Below are 15,085 nucleotides of genomic sequence, written 5' to 3'. Positions count from 1 at the left end.
TGCAAGTAGGCTCACCATCCCATTCAAGGTTAGTGGTTTTAGTAGTATTAGTTGAACAAGAATGGACGAGCGTTTTGAAATGAAGAATTCAGTCAGAGGGTCCTGTAACCTATGGGAACTTGGCTTCTGCAGCTTGCTGTTCTGAGTACAGCTGCCATTTTCTGAAATAAATGAATCATCCTGTAATTTTGGAAAACCATTCAATAACATGTTTTAATTGTAAATACATGTATAATGATGCAAACTAAAATGTTACCTAAAATATATATAAAATAAGACTGAACACATTTTAAAATAGATTTAGCATTTTATCACTTGTATTGAAATACAACTTCAGTATAATTATATTTTCACACAATCTATCATATACTACATTGTATAAGGGTACTTTCATCATTAAGATCATTGCATTAGGGGAGTTATTCTTTTAATTTTCAAAATCCTGGTATTTCAAGGACACAAAGTCTAATAAGGAGACAAATCTCAACTCAAAATTTTAGTAAGCATAATCATATGGATAATTTTATCAATTAAAAGGTTTTTTTTCTAAAATTACAAGACTAAGTTATACACATTAGTAGCAGCTTTGAAGTGCCAATTGTTGCTTTTAGCTCAAATTAGGGGTTGCCACACAAGTTTGAATCATTTATGAATACAAATTTATGTATCTTCCCCGAGTTACATTATTTTGATTTCTGATAGAATCTTGGTTCCCTTGATTTCTCTGATACACAATCCACTGATTAGTTTATATTTAAAGAAAGGTTAATCACTACAAATGATAACAGACAGGAAATGATGGCAATACATGTACATGTACATCATAATGTAGCTCAGGTGGACTATTGAGCTGAAAAGTGCAACAGTGAATACTTTACCTGACATATAAGCTTCTTAAACCACAAGATAATGGCTGACCTACAGGAGGGTAGGCTGACCCTTTCTATTGTACATGATGTGGACTGCAGGGGCTTCTATCTCACACCACTCAGAATGTACCTCTAAAACAAAACAAATAAAACTGCTTTTAATTTAAAACCTGTAAAAATCAGTATGATGGGTGCACTGCTCTGTAAATTGAGTTCCACGGACTGAAAACATATACTTGTGTACATGTACTTGTACATCTCACAGCACAATTTATGGAACCAGAAAAATACATGTAGAATAAAATACACACTAGGCCATGTCTTTGTATTGTATCATGCCATGACCAGTTAATGAAAATGTTTGAGAAAATAAAATATTGTATATTTCAAATACAATACATGCAATTTCATGCTCATTAGCTATGACATACCACAAATCTATGGCAAGGCAAGTTCACAATTATGTTTAAAATTTGCAAAAATTAAAGCCTGGAACCTTAAATCCTTCTTTCAAAAATAATCTGGAACCTCTCATGTCAAAGGGACTCGTTAAGGATGATTTTATGGGTTATAGGCCTACTAGGACGGTACTATCAAGAGCCATACATACATATAGTGACTTAATGTACAAATATGCTCAGAGTTCATTAATATCCATTTTTTATAAAAAATTAAAGCAAAATCCACATAAACAAACCTTTAGTATGTGAAAATTCTTGTTCTTCATGTATAGAATCATAACACTGAAGCAAGATTTGATTTGATTTTTTTTTTAATGATTAAAAAATAAATGTTAAGTTTCTCAACTTTCAACTTCACATAAACCTGTCCTTTTGAACAAATCATTTATATAAATATAACCAAACCAATTGACAGATAAAATCACTAACCTTTGAAGCCAAGTGACAGCGCTCGAAATTTCTTTTTTATATAATTGTATGTTTCTGACTTATGAAGACCCTACTGCCTTAAACGATAGCAGACGGTCAACTGATAAAACAGCGGGAAATCTGTACTTAGTAAGTACAGTAACCAATAGAATTGCGACAATGATAGTGTGGTCCAATAAGAATTCATATGTTATTTGAAATATATGGACCGACAAAAACCGAAAGCGACCGAATTAAGACGAAAAATCCAGTAATTTTTCGAACGAAATTTTAACGTTTATTGTCAATTTGCCCGAGATCAGGTTATAAGACCGATAAATCAATTATACAATTCATTTAAACTCTTATACGATTAGGCACATTCAATTTTACTGCGTGTGTGTGTGGGGGGGAGGGGGGGTTGGTGGGGGGGGGGCTCAGCTGGGATTGTTTTGAACAAAAAAATATTCCTAATTTGAGCATTTTGTTAAATCAGTCATGGTCAGAAAAATAAATATGATTCAATTCATGTGCAGCTGTTAAAAAAAAATTCGCGAGCGAAAAAATTCAACATAACACCCCAACCCCGCAAAAGAAAATGGTCGATCTTAGATACAGAGAGAAGCCTTACGCCTTACGTAGAGGAACACCGAATTAAAGAAATTCGAAATCCGATCATCATTGACCTCTAATTAAATTATATTACGGGTCTCTGGATATATATATTCATTTAAGGTACTTAAGAAGGTCATTTGTTGACTGAAAATTCATCGGTATCGTCGTACGATCCTTTAATATATATAATATATATAAGGATTGTATATATATCGATGTACCAGGGACTTCATATTATCCTTTGATGTACATTTTCATGAAATTAAGAGTTTTCTTTCAGCCACCAGAATTTACGCTTCGTTTGCTGTTTGATCGCAGTCATCGATACAGTCCCTGGACTTATACCCCCCTCCCACGTGCACCCCCAACCCAATAATCAATCAAAATATGATTTTCAGGTACCCTAATACCCCTCCCATTTACGAATCTGTTTGTCGCCAAAAAATACACTCGAGCATTTTTGCATTTTTTGGCTACTTTTTATGCCTCGTTGAGCAAAAAATCATTTTTTTAAGAAGTTTTTTGATTCTACGAACTTCTACTTTCTACAGAACGAAGTGAACTGACATGTATACATGTATAAATCATCATGTAGCCCAGTGTCTCAGCTTTACAATGGTACTAAGGAAGTTGCTGTAACACCTCGGGTTTTGCGGTAAAATGAAAAATACCCCAACCCCGCCGAAAATCGCTGAAATTGACATATTTTTCCATGTCAAAACCCCTCGAGTATTAATGCTTCAGTCAAAAATGGCTTATTTGGTATTTTCTGTTTAGTATTATCACAATTTATACTTCTGGGGTTCATTTGATGAATTTTGGTGATTTTCGTAGTCAGAATTTATCAAAATTAATGCAAAAAATGACCGGATTTTCGATTTTTCGACCAAGAGTCATATAAATTCCACTCAACAAGTTATTGCTCACATAAAACGTCTTAAATTTGGTATCATTCGATAGATAATTTAATGTTCTACATAAATAACCACGAAAAACTAATTTTCAAGAAAGGATTTAAAAAAAAATGTTAAAAAATATTACCCCTACCCCTGATCTCAGTATCAAACAGAATTCTCATTTGCAGCATACCGATACCATAAAACTCATATTTTAGGCATTCGTAATCAAGATAATGATTTTCAAAATATGTCTGATCAATTAAGGCACTTAGATTTTCCTTTAGGGGTAACAGTTACTATAAAATCGTAAAAATTGGAATTTCAAGAATTTCAGAATTTTATTCTATGTCTTTATTTTTAGATTACCGTAGTTTAAACAAGCTTTTGTGTGATACTGTATATTAAAATAGTGTCTTAGCTTCAAAATGAGCCTAACTTATAAATATTTGAACACTCCAAGTCAAGTAAGGTAGAAAATTACCACCTCTACCCATAAAAAAATGCCTCAACATGAACTAAAATGTTGATTTTTGGCGTATAAACTGTGTACAATAGACATGTTGGGCACCTTCGTTTTAATTATCGATGTATTCGACATATCTTCTCATTTCAGGCGCAAATTTTTTAGTTTCAATGTGACAATAATGAGTTTTTCATAAAAAGGGGACTTTTCAGACATTCATTTTTCCTTCCATTTCACCTATAATTGGCATTTTTTTTCAAATACCGTACTTAAAATAAGCTTTTGTATATTCAACTACAATTATATAGGGTCTTAGATTTGTAATGAGCCGAAGTAATAAATATTTGAACTTCAAGTCCATATAGCTGAAAAATTGCCAGCCCCACCCAAGAAAAGAATACCTGAACATGCACAAAAATATTAATTTTTAGCACTTAATCGATGTAAAAAAGACATATATTTTTTATATAAGTTGTTGGAAGGTTCAAATTAACATCCCTGAAAATCTGAATTGAATTGCACTGGTGGAATTTTTTTAAATTACAGAAAGGCTATAAAGAAGACAGTGGGAAAATTAATTGTGGTTTCGTGCCTAATAGAGAGGTATGTTTGCATACAAAAACAGCTGATATGGCTACATTTTCATATTGGTGAGTATTTTTATGTTTCATATGTGTAGTCAAATTTATTATATTTTGAAGAAATTTTGCATAATTTAGCCATTTTTCAAAAGATAGGGGTTGGATATCTCAAATTTGGACTTTTTTTTGTGGTTTTGAGGAGTACCAAATCCTCTTTTTGAGAAATATTCCTACTCAATCTTGCTTGAAAAAGTAACTTTACAAAATGGATGCCTTTTTTCAGAAGTACCATCAAAAGCTAGAGGAAAAATGTGCCCTTGGGCTAAATGGAGAGTGTTTTATTTGGACAGGGTCATGTACACCAAATATGGCAAATATGGGGTCATAAATTGTAGATTTCCTGGTGCCATTGGGTGGAAATTGTTATATGTGCACAGGCTTGCATACATGATACAGCATAGGGCTGCACAGTTAGCAGCTGTTGATGTATCACACCTGTGCCACAATACCAAATGCATAAATGTAGCCCATCTGGTGTTGGAACCACATGGTTTCAACAACAGTAGGCAAACATGTGTGTCGAAAGGGAAATGTAATGTATAGGTCACATTGCCCCTTTTCCGCCCTGTTTAGTGCACCTTAAGATGCCAGATAATAATTTAGGTATTTTAATGGATTTAAAAGAAAATGGGCAGGGGAAAGTGTTCATTTATTCATTCAATTTCATTTTATTCGTATCGATATAAGAAATCTTTCTGGAAGAGTTGGGTGGTCCTTAAAAGGACCTTTGATTTTTTTAAGCTGTCTGTCTTTTACTTAGGCATCTTCTTCTTGCAGTATGCATCATGCATCAGCTCATCTGGTACAGGATCTAGTTGCCCTTTTACATAGTCTGGTCTCTTTTTGTGGAGCTCTTTATGAATCTTGTGTTCCTCCAGTCTGACAGCTGCCTGTTGTAACCTTCTTATCTTTACTTCGGGTTTCTGCTCATAAGTCCTTTTGTAAGTATACTCTCTGTCCATTTTATCAAAGAAGGTCTCACAGTCTTCGGACACTTTAATGTTCAACTCTTTGCTTTTCATCTTGGCTGATGTACCAGGTCTGTTGTTGTTCCTGTGTATTGCAGAATGAAGTCTGCCTTCCATGTTTTTTCCATGAGTTACATTTTTTGGTAAACTCACACTCAATGCACGATGAACTCCTTCATTTTTATTTGTTGTGTGGAACATTCTCATGCTATTGACTGCTTCCTGACTATGTATCATTTTCAGTAGTTCTAGCAGTATAATTTCATCAATTTCATCTATTTTCAGCACAGTGATGTTGTAAGTGCTTAGGTAAAAGGATCTGGTCCACCAGTTATCACTGACTGTACCTTGGCATACCACAGACTCCTTAAGGCAAGATGAACAGTCTCCACCATAACACTGGACTGTAGTTGAAAGGATGGTAGGTAATTTTTTACGTACTTTTTCTGTGTCCTTGTTATATTCATTCATTAACTGGTTCAATATCATGGAACTGCGACACTTCAAGTCCAGGCCAAACATTTTCTTCAAGTCTTTGTTCTCTTCTTTAGTTTGTCCATGAGACATGGTCTCACTAAACTCAGCTCGCATTCCCGCTCGGAATTGATGTTGGCTTAGATGTACTGGGTCAGCCAGTCTCTGCACTTCCCACATAGGATACAGTACATGTATGGCATCTTCTACTCCTTTAGCGGAACGTGCATCTCCATCTGTTGTGGCATAACGGATAAGCATACCTTGCAGTGCAAGCTGATTTCCAATTTCTTTTCCCATGGCATATTCTGATATTGGTATAGTTCTATGAAGGGTAGCAGTACAGCCTTCATGGCCTGGGCACTCTGCATCAAATCCCTTTCCTCTGAGCCAAGCTCCCTTCCAACATAGCTGGTTTAGTGAAGATGCTGCGACTACAAACTTCCATGGAGTATTTTGTTCAATCGCAAGCATCTGTGCCTGTGATGCATTTAACCCTGGTTTCTTCCTGCTGGACCTTGTTGCAGTTGGGTACCTGCCATCTAAGGTCACATCTATCACATTTTCTGGTTGTCCCTTCTTTTTGTTGTATGCCTTCACTTGTTCAACCTTATCTTTCATGTCGTCCTTGTTCTGCTTTACCATAACTTTAGAAATTCGGTCGGTGTTTCTCTGCATACCACTCTTGCGTGGAGGTGGAACACTTACACGCGCTAAAATCTCCTGGGTCTTGGTGCTTCCTATTGGACTATCTAGTCCTGCTGAAACTAGCGCAATGTAAGTACCGGCTGGATTTGGCCCCGGCTTGTTGTTTTCAACTTCTGAGTACAACTTTGCTAGTGTTGGAGTCGCAAACCAACAGTTTGCACACCGAACTCTGTACATGATACAGGCACCCCATTTTCTGTCACTATGTGGCTCCATCCATGGCCTCTTGCAAGTTTTTGGTGTTTCCCTGTGCTGTTGGTACGCCAAGTTGAACATGTCAAACATCTTTTCACTCTCAATAATATGAGAATTATTTGATGTCACCTTTTCTTTGTCTGCTTTCAGGAACCGTGGCCGCGGGATCATACTGGATTTAATCACACCACTTCCATCTTCTTTTACCACTTGTGAGCTGTCAGTCCTGGATACGGAATCAGCTTTGATGTCGTCTTGTTGGTGATCTTGCAGATTCATTCGGATGTAAGCTTTTGACTCTTCTTCATCTGATGAAACTGCATTCTCAAAAACGAGACCTTTCGACCATGGAGTATGACCTTTCTTGAACCGTCCAGCATTACTAACCTTGTGGCTTCCTGCTAGACCAGTTTTGCCTTTGTTGTGTGGAGTATTACCATCAGTAAACATATTTGAATCTTCTTCTTGTATGGTTCCGCAACAAAATTTGGTATGATTTCAGTCTCAAAAGGGCTACTATTTGTACTTTTTTGGTTCTTTTGATAGTTTAGGTGAGAATTTCTAGATGCTGACAATGTATACTTAGTTCTAATAAGGCTCAGGGTGCAGTCTTTTACTCATTACATCAGATAATTTGATCCTAATAGGATACTAGACCGCCCCCTGAGTGATGGGGGGTTTTCAAAGAATCATCAAAAGAAAGCCAATATGGTGGTTTAATTCCGTATTATTGATAACAAATATTTGATTGGGATTGTTTTTGTACTTTTTAAGTAGATACTAGTAAAAAAAATAAAATGCCTTTAGAAAAAAAAAAAAAAAAAAATTTAATTGACCATTTTTGCACCACTATATTATAATTTTCGTTCTTTGAGACCCAAATGTGATAAATCAATTTTGTTTTCTTTAAAATGTGAAGAAAAAAACTTGCTGTGATGAAAATTTCCTAAAATACCTGTGTAATTATTCAAAAATTTTCTTATCTGAAGAACTTTATGTATGAGTATGCAACCCTGAGCCTTTAGATTATTGGTCATATCGGCACCTGTAGAAAATAATTATTTACACAAATACTTTTCAACTTATCAAGAATCTGTAAATTGGGGCTGTTTTCTGGATCATTCAAGTAATTTATAATATTTTTTTTATGAAGTAGAAGTATTTTTAATTTTAGCTTCATTTGATTCAATTCTATTTTTTTCCATATTTGAAATTTGAAAAAAAAAAAATTAAACCACTTTAAAACTATTTTGATAAAAGAAAATTTGTAATTCAAATACTATAATTATCCAAGAGAAAAAAACACTTTAGTTTGTGAAAATATCTCAAAAAGTAAAAAAGTTATTGCAATATTGATAAAAGTGGTCATATCTAACTTTTTGAATTTTTCAGATAAGAAAGAAGAGCTGAAAACAGTTTTGGGTAGCTGTCTTTGAAGCTGGTTTGTGGACATGATAATGGACCGATTTGATCGGAACTTTGCAGAATGATTGGAAATATGATGAAATAACAGAAGATGGTTTTTTATTACAGTATTTTAACTTTGGCGCATCTAATAATTAGGTACGAGACCACAATTATCTGCCCTTAGCTTTTCGTTGTATACGAATATAGTTCCTATAATAATAGGGGATTTTTCAAAATTTTTTTAGAAACACTTCCTTTCAGAATTTCTCATACTTTTTGTGCTCAAATGGAAGAGGAATAATGAAATTACTTTAGTAGATGTGTTGAAATGAGAAATTTGACATTTAGGTTGTGATTTGGTCAGGTCAAAAAAGGTCAAGTTTGTGACATCCAGAAGCCATTTTGGGTCATTTTTTAGGGTATCTCTGTGTTTATGCATAAAATTTGAAAAAAATAAAGGTAAATTTTTTTGATATTTTTATATAAGTTGTTGGAAGGTTCAAATTAACATCCCTGAAAATCTGAATTGAATTGCGCCGGTGGAATTTTTTTAAATTACAGAAAGGCTATAAAGAAGACAGTGGGAAAATTAATTGTGGTTTCGTGCCTAATAGAGAGGTATGTTTGCATACAAAAACAGCTGATATGGCTACATTTTCATATTGGTGAGTATTTTTATGTTTCATATGTGTAGTAGAGGTACAGTACTATTGAAATATATCAAATTTACTATATTTTGAGGAAATTTTGCATAATTTAGCCATTCTTCAAAAGATAGGGGTTGGATATCTCAAATTCGGACTTTTTTTTGTGGTTTTGAGGAGTACCAAATCCTCTTTTTGAGAAATATTCCTACTCAATCTTGCTTGAAAAAGTAACTTTACAAAATGGATGCCTTTTTTCAGAAGTACCATCAAAAGCTAGAGGAAAAATGTGCCCTTGGGCTAAATGGAGAGTGTTTTATTTGGACAGGGTCATGTACACCAAATATGGGGTCATAAATTGTAGATTTCCTGGTGCCATTGGGTGGAAATTGTTATATGTGCACAGGCTTGCATACATGATACAGCATAGGGCTGCACAGTTAGCAGCTGTTGATGTATCACACCTGTGCCACAATACCAAATGCATAAATGTAGCCCATCTGGTGTTGGAACCACATGGTTTCAACAACAGTAGGCAAACATGTGTGTCGAAAGGGAAATGTAATGTATAGGTCACATTGCCCCTTTTCCGCCCTGTTTAGTGCACCTTAAGATGCCAGATAATAATTTAGGTATTTTAATGGATTTAAAAGAAAATGGGCAGGGGAAAGTGTTCATTTATTCATTCAATTTCATTTTATTCGTATCGATATAAGAAATCTTTCTGGAAGAGTTGGGTGGTCCTTAAAAGGACCTTTGATTTTTTTAAGCTGTCTGTCTTTTACTTAGGCATCTTCTTCTTGCAGTATGCATCATGCATCAGCTCATCTGGTACAGGATCTAGTTGCCCTTTTACATAGTCTGGTCTCTTTTTGTGGAGCTCTTTATGAATCTTGTGTTCCTCCAGTCTGACAGCTGCCTGTTGTAACCTTCTTATCTTTACTTCGGGTTTCTGCTCATAAGTCCTTTTGTAAGTATACTCTCTGTCCATTTTATCAAAGAAGGTCTCACAGTCTTCGGACACTTTAATGTTCAACTCTTTGCTTTTCATCTTGGCTGATGTACCAGGTCTGTTGTTGTTCCTGTGTATTGCAGAATGAAGTCTGCCTTCCATGTTTTTTCCATGAGTTACATTTTTTGGTAAACTCACACTCAATGCACGATGAACTCCTTCATTTTTATTTGTTGTGTGGAACATTCTCATGCTATTGACTGCTTCCTGACTATGTATCATTTTCAGTAGTTCTAGCAGTATAATTTCATCAATTTCATCTATTTTCAGCACAGTGATGTTGTAAGTGCTTAGGTAAAAGGATCTGGTCCACCAGTTATCACTGACTGTACCTTGGCATACCACAGACTCCTTAAGGCAAGATGAACAGTCTCCACCATAACACTGGACTGTAGTTGAAAGGATGGTAGGTAATTTTTTACGTACTTTTTCTGTGTCCTTGTTATATTCATTCATTAACTGGTTCAATATCATGGAACTGCGACACTTCAAGTCCAGGCCAAACATTTTCTTCAAGTCTTTGTTCTCTTCTTTAGTTTGTCCATGAGACATGGTCTCACTAAACTCAGCTCGCATTCCCGCTCGGAATTGATGTTGGCTTAGATGTACTGGGTCAGCCAGTCTCTGCACTTCCCACATAGGATACAGTACATGTATGGCATCTTCTACTCCTTTAGCGGAACGTGCATCTCCATCTGTTGTGGCATAACGGATAAGCATACCTTGCAGTGCAAGCTGATTTCCAATTTCTTTTCCCATGGCATATTCTGATATTGGTATAGTTCTATGAAGGGTAGCAGTACAGCCTTCATGGCCTGGGCACTCTGCATCAAATCCCTTTCCTCTGAGCCAAGCTCCCTTCCAACATAGCTGGTTTAGTGAAGATGCTGCGACTACAAACTTCCATGGAGTATTTTGTTCAATCGCAAGCATCTGTGCCTGTGATGCATTTAACCCTGGTTTCTTCCTGCTGGACCTTGTTGCAGTTGGGTACCTGCCATCTAAGGTCACATCTATCACATTTTCTGGTTGTCCCTTCTTTTTGTTGTATGCCTTCACTTGTTCAACCTTATCTTTCATGTCGTCCTTGTTCTGCTTTACCATAACTTTAGAAATTCGGTCGGTGTTTCTCTGCATACCACTCTTGCGTGGAGGTGGAACACTTACACGCGCTAAAATCTCCTGGGTCTTGGTGCTTCCTATTGGACTATCTAGTCCTGCTGAAACTAGCGCAATGTAAGTACCGGCTGGATTTGGCCCCGGCTTGTTGTTTTCAACTTCTGAGTACAACTTTGCTAGTGTTGGAGTCGCAAACCAACAGTTTGCACACCGAACTCTGTACATGATACAGGCACCCCATTTTCTGTCACTATGTGGCTCCATCCATGGCCTCTTGCAAGTTTTTGGTGTTTCCCTGTGCTGTTGGTACGCCAAGTTGAACATGTCAAACATCTTTTCACTCTCAATAATATGAGAATTATTTGATGTCACCTTTTCTTTGTCTGCTTTCAGGAACCGTGGCCGCGGGATCATACTGGATTTAATCACACCACTTCCATCTTCTTTTACCACTTGTGAGCTGTCAGTCCTGGATACGGAATCAGCTTTGATGTCGTCTTGTTGGTGATCTTGCAGATTCATTCGGATGTAAGCTTTTGACTCTTCTTCATCTGATGAAACTGCATTCTCAAAAACGAGACCTTTCGACCATGGAGTATGACCTTTCTTGAACCGTCCAGCATTACTAACCTTGTGGCTTCCTGCTAGACCAGTTTTGCCTTTGTTGTGTGGAGTATTACCATCAGTAAACATATTTGAATCTTCTTCTTGTATGGTTCCGCAACAAAATTTGGTATGATTTCAGTCTCAAAAGGGCTACTATTTGTACTTTTTTGGTTCTTTTGATAGTTTAGGTGAGAATTTCTAGATGCTGACAATGTATACTTAGTTCTAATAAGGCTCAGGGTGCAGTCTTTTACTCATTACATCAGATAATTTGATCCTAATAGGATACTAGACCGCCCCCTGAGTGAGGGGGGGTTTTCAAAGAATCATCAAAAGAAAGCCAATATGGTGGTTTAATTCCGTATTATTGATAACAAATATTTGATTGGGATTGTTTTTGTACTTTTTAAGTAGATACTAGTAAAAAAAATAAAATGCCTTTAGAAAAAAAAAAAAAAAAAAATTTAATTGACCATTTTTGCACCACTATATTATAATTTTCGTTCTTTGAGACCCAAATGTGATAAATCAATTTTGTTTTCTTTAAAATGTGAAGAAAAAAACTTGCTGTGATGAAAATTTCCTAAAATACCTGTGTAATTATTCAAAAATTTTCTTATCTGAAGAACTTTATGTATGAGTATGCAACCCTGAGCCTTTAGATTATTGGTCATATCGGCACCTGTAGAAAATAATTATTTACACAAATACTTTTCAACTTATCAAGAATCTGTAAATTGGGGCTGTTTTCTGGATCATTCAAGTAATTTATAATATTTTTTTTATGAAGTAGAAGTATTTTTAATTTTAGCTTCATTTGATTCAATTCTATTTTTTTCCATATTTGAAATTTGAAAAAAAAAAAATTAAACCACTTTAAAACTATTTTGATAAAAGAAAATTTGTAATTCAAATACTATAATTATCCAAGAGAAAAAAACACTTTAGTTTGTGAAAATATCTCAAAAAGTAAAAAAGTTATTGCAATATTGATAAAAGTGGTCATATCTAACTTTTTGAATTTTTCAGATAAGAAAGAAGAGCTGAAAACAGTTTTGGGTAGCTGTCTTTGAAGCTGGTTTGTGGACATGATAATGGACCGATTTGATCGGAACTTTGCAGAATGATTGGAAATATGATGAAATAACAGAAGATGGTTTTTTATTACAGTATTTTAACTTTGGCGCATCTAATAATTAGGTACGAGACCACAATTATCTGCCCTTAGCTTTTCGTTGTATACGAATATAGTTCCTATAATAATAGGGGATTTTTCAAAATTTTTTTAGAAACACTTCCTTTCAGAATTTCTCATACTTTTTGTGCTCAAATGGAAGAGGAATAATGAAATTACTTTAGTAGATGTGTTGAAATGAGAAATTTGACATTTAGGTTGTGATTTGGTCAGGTCAAAAAAGGTCAAGTTTGTGACATCCAGAAGCCATTTTGGGTCATTTTTTAGGGTATCTCTGTGTTTATGCATAAAATTTGAAAAAAATAAAGGTAAATTTTTTTGATATTTTTATATAAGTTGTTGGAAGGTTCAAATTACCATCCCTGAAAATCTGAATTGAATTGCGCCGGTGGAATTTTTTTAAATTACAGAAAGGCTATAAAGAAGACAGTGGGAAAATTAATTGTGGTTTCGTGCCTAATAGAGAGGTATGTTTGCATACAAAAACAGCTGATATGGCTACATTTTCATATTGGTGAGTATTTTTATGTTTCATATGTGTAGTAGAGGTACAGTACTATTGAAATATATCAAATTTACTATATTTTGAGGAAATTTTGCATAATTTAGCCATTCTTCAAAAGATAGGGGTTGGATATCTCAAATTCGGACTTTTTTTTGTGGTTTTGAGGAGTACCAAATCCTCTTTTTGAGAAATATTCCTACTCAATCTTGCTTGAAAAAGTAACTTTACAAAATGGATGCCTTTTTTCAGAAGTACCATCAAAAGCTAGAGGAAAAATGTGCCCTTGGGCTAAATGGAGAGTGTTTTATTTGGACAGGGTCATGTACACCAAATATGGGGTCATAAATTGTAGATTTCCTGGTGCCATTGGGTGGAAATTGTTATATGTGCACAGGCTTGCATACATGATACAGCATAGGGCTGCACAGTTAGCAGCTGTTGATGTATCACACCTGTGCCACAATACCAAATGCATAAATGTAGCCCATCTGGTGTTGGAACCACATGGTTTCAACAACAGTAGGCAAACATGTGTGTCGAAAGGGAAATGTAATGTATAGGTCACATTGCCCCTTTTCCGCCCTGTTTAGTGCACCTTAAGATGCCAGATAATAATTTAGGTATTTTAATGGATTTAAAAGAAAATGGGCAGGGGAAAGTGTTCATTTATTCATTCAATTTCATTTTATTCGTATCGATATAAGAAATCTTTCTGGAAGAGTTGGGTGGTCCTTAAAAGGACCTTTGATTTTTTTAAGCTGTCTGTCTTTTACTTAGGCATCTTCTTCTTGCAGTATGCATCATGCATCAGCTCATCTGGTACAGGATCTAGTTGCCCTTTTACATAGTCTGGTCTCTTTTTGTGGAGCTCTTTATGAATCTTGTGTTCCTCCAGTCTGACAGCTGCCTGTTGTAACCTTCTTATCTTTACTTCGGGTTTCTGCTCATAAGTCCTTTTGTAAGTATACTCTCTGTCCATTTTATCAAAGAAGGTCTCACAGTCTTCGGACACTTTAATGTTCAACTCTTTGCTTTTCATCTTGGCTGATGTACCAGGTCTGTTGTTGTTCCTGTGTATTGCAGAATGAAGTCTGCCTTCCATGTTTTTTCCATGAGTTACATTTTTTGGTAAACTCACACTCAATGCACGATGAACTCCTTCATTTTTATTTGTTGTGTGGAACATTCTCATGCTATTGACTGCTTCCTGACTATGTATCATTTTCAGTAGTTCTAGCAGTATAATTTCATCAATTTCATCTATTTTCAGCACAGTGATGTTGTAAGTGCTTAGGTAAAAGGATCTGGTCCACCAGTTATCACTGACTGTACCTTGGCATACCACAGACTCCTTAAGGCAAGATGAACAGTCTCCACCATAACACTGGACTGTAGTTGAAAGGATGGCAGGTAATTTTTTACGTACTTTTTCTGTGTCCTTGTTATATTCATTCATTAACTGGTTCAATATCATGGAACTGCGACACTTCAAGTCCAGGCCAAACATTTTCTTCAAGTCTTTGTTCTCTTCTTTAGTTTGTCCATGAGACATGGTCTCACTAAACTCAGCTCGCATTCCCGCTCGGAATTGATGTTGGCTTAGATGTACTGGGTCAGCCAGTCTCTGCACTTCCCACATAGGATACAGTACATGTATGGCATCTTCTACTCCTTTAGCGGAACGTGCATCTCCATCTGTTGTGGCATAACGGATAAGCATACCTTGCAGTGCAAGCTGATTTCCAATTTCTTTTCCCATGGCATATTCTGATATTGGTATAGTTCTATGAAGGGTAGCAGTACAGCCTTCATGGCCTGGGCACTCTGCATCAAATCCCTTTCCTCTGAGCCAAGCTCCCTTCCAACATAGCTGGTTTAGTGAAGATGCTGCGACTA

At 35.7% G+C, this 15,085-nt stretch overlaps 1 long non-coding RNA gene across 1 annotated transcript; it reads right to left on the bottom strand.

Annotated features, from left to right (window-relative positions):
* Window positions 1-23: 23 nt before the first annotated feature.
* Window positions 24-1,876, bottom strand: LOC148610660 (uncharacterized). Its single transcript, XR_015924731.1, has 3 exons — window positions 1,760-1,876; window positions 879-1,001; window positions 24-161 (listed from the first exon to the last, which is right to left on the bottom strand). It is a non-coding gene; the product is annotated as an uncharacterized LOC148610660 (long non-coding RNA).
* Window positions 1,877-15,085: the final 13,209 nt, after the last annotated feature.

The sequence above is a fragment of the Perna viridis genome, chromosome 8 (assembly GCF_037379345.1).
Source record: "Perna viridis isolate PV_CMFRI_1.1 ecotype Kerala chromosome 8, ASM3737934v1, whole genome shotgun sequence".
Taxonomy (NCBI): domain Eukaryota; kingdom Metazoa; phylum Mollusca; class Bivalvia; order Mytilida; family Mytilidae; genus Perna; species Perna viridis.
This window is presented reverse-complemented; position numbering and strand designations above follow the sequence as displayed.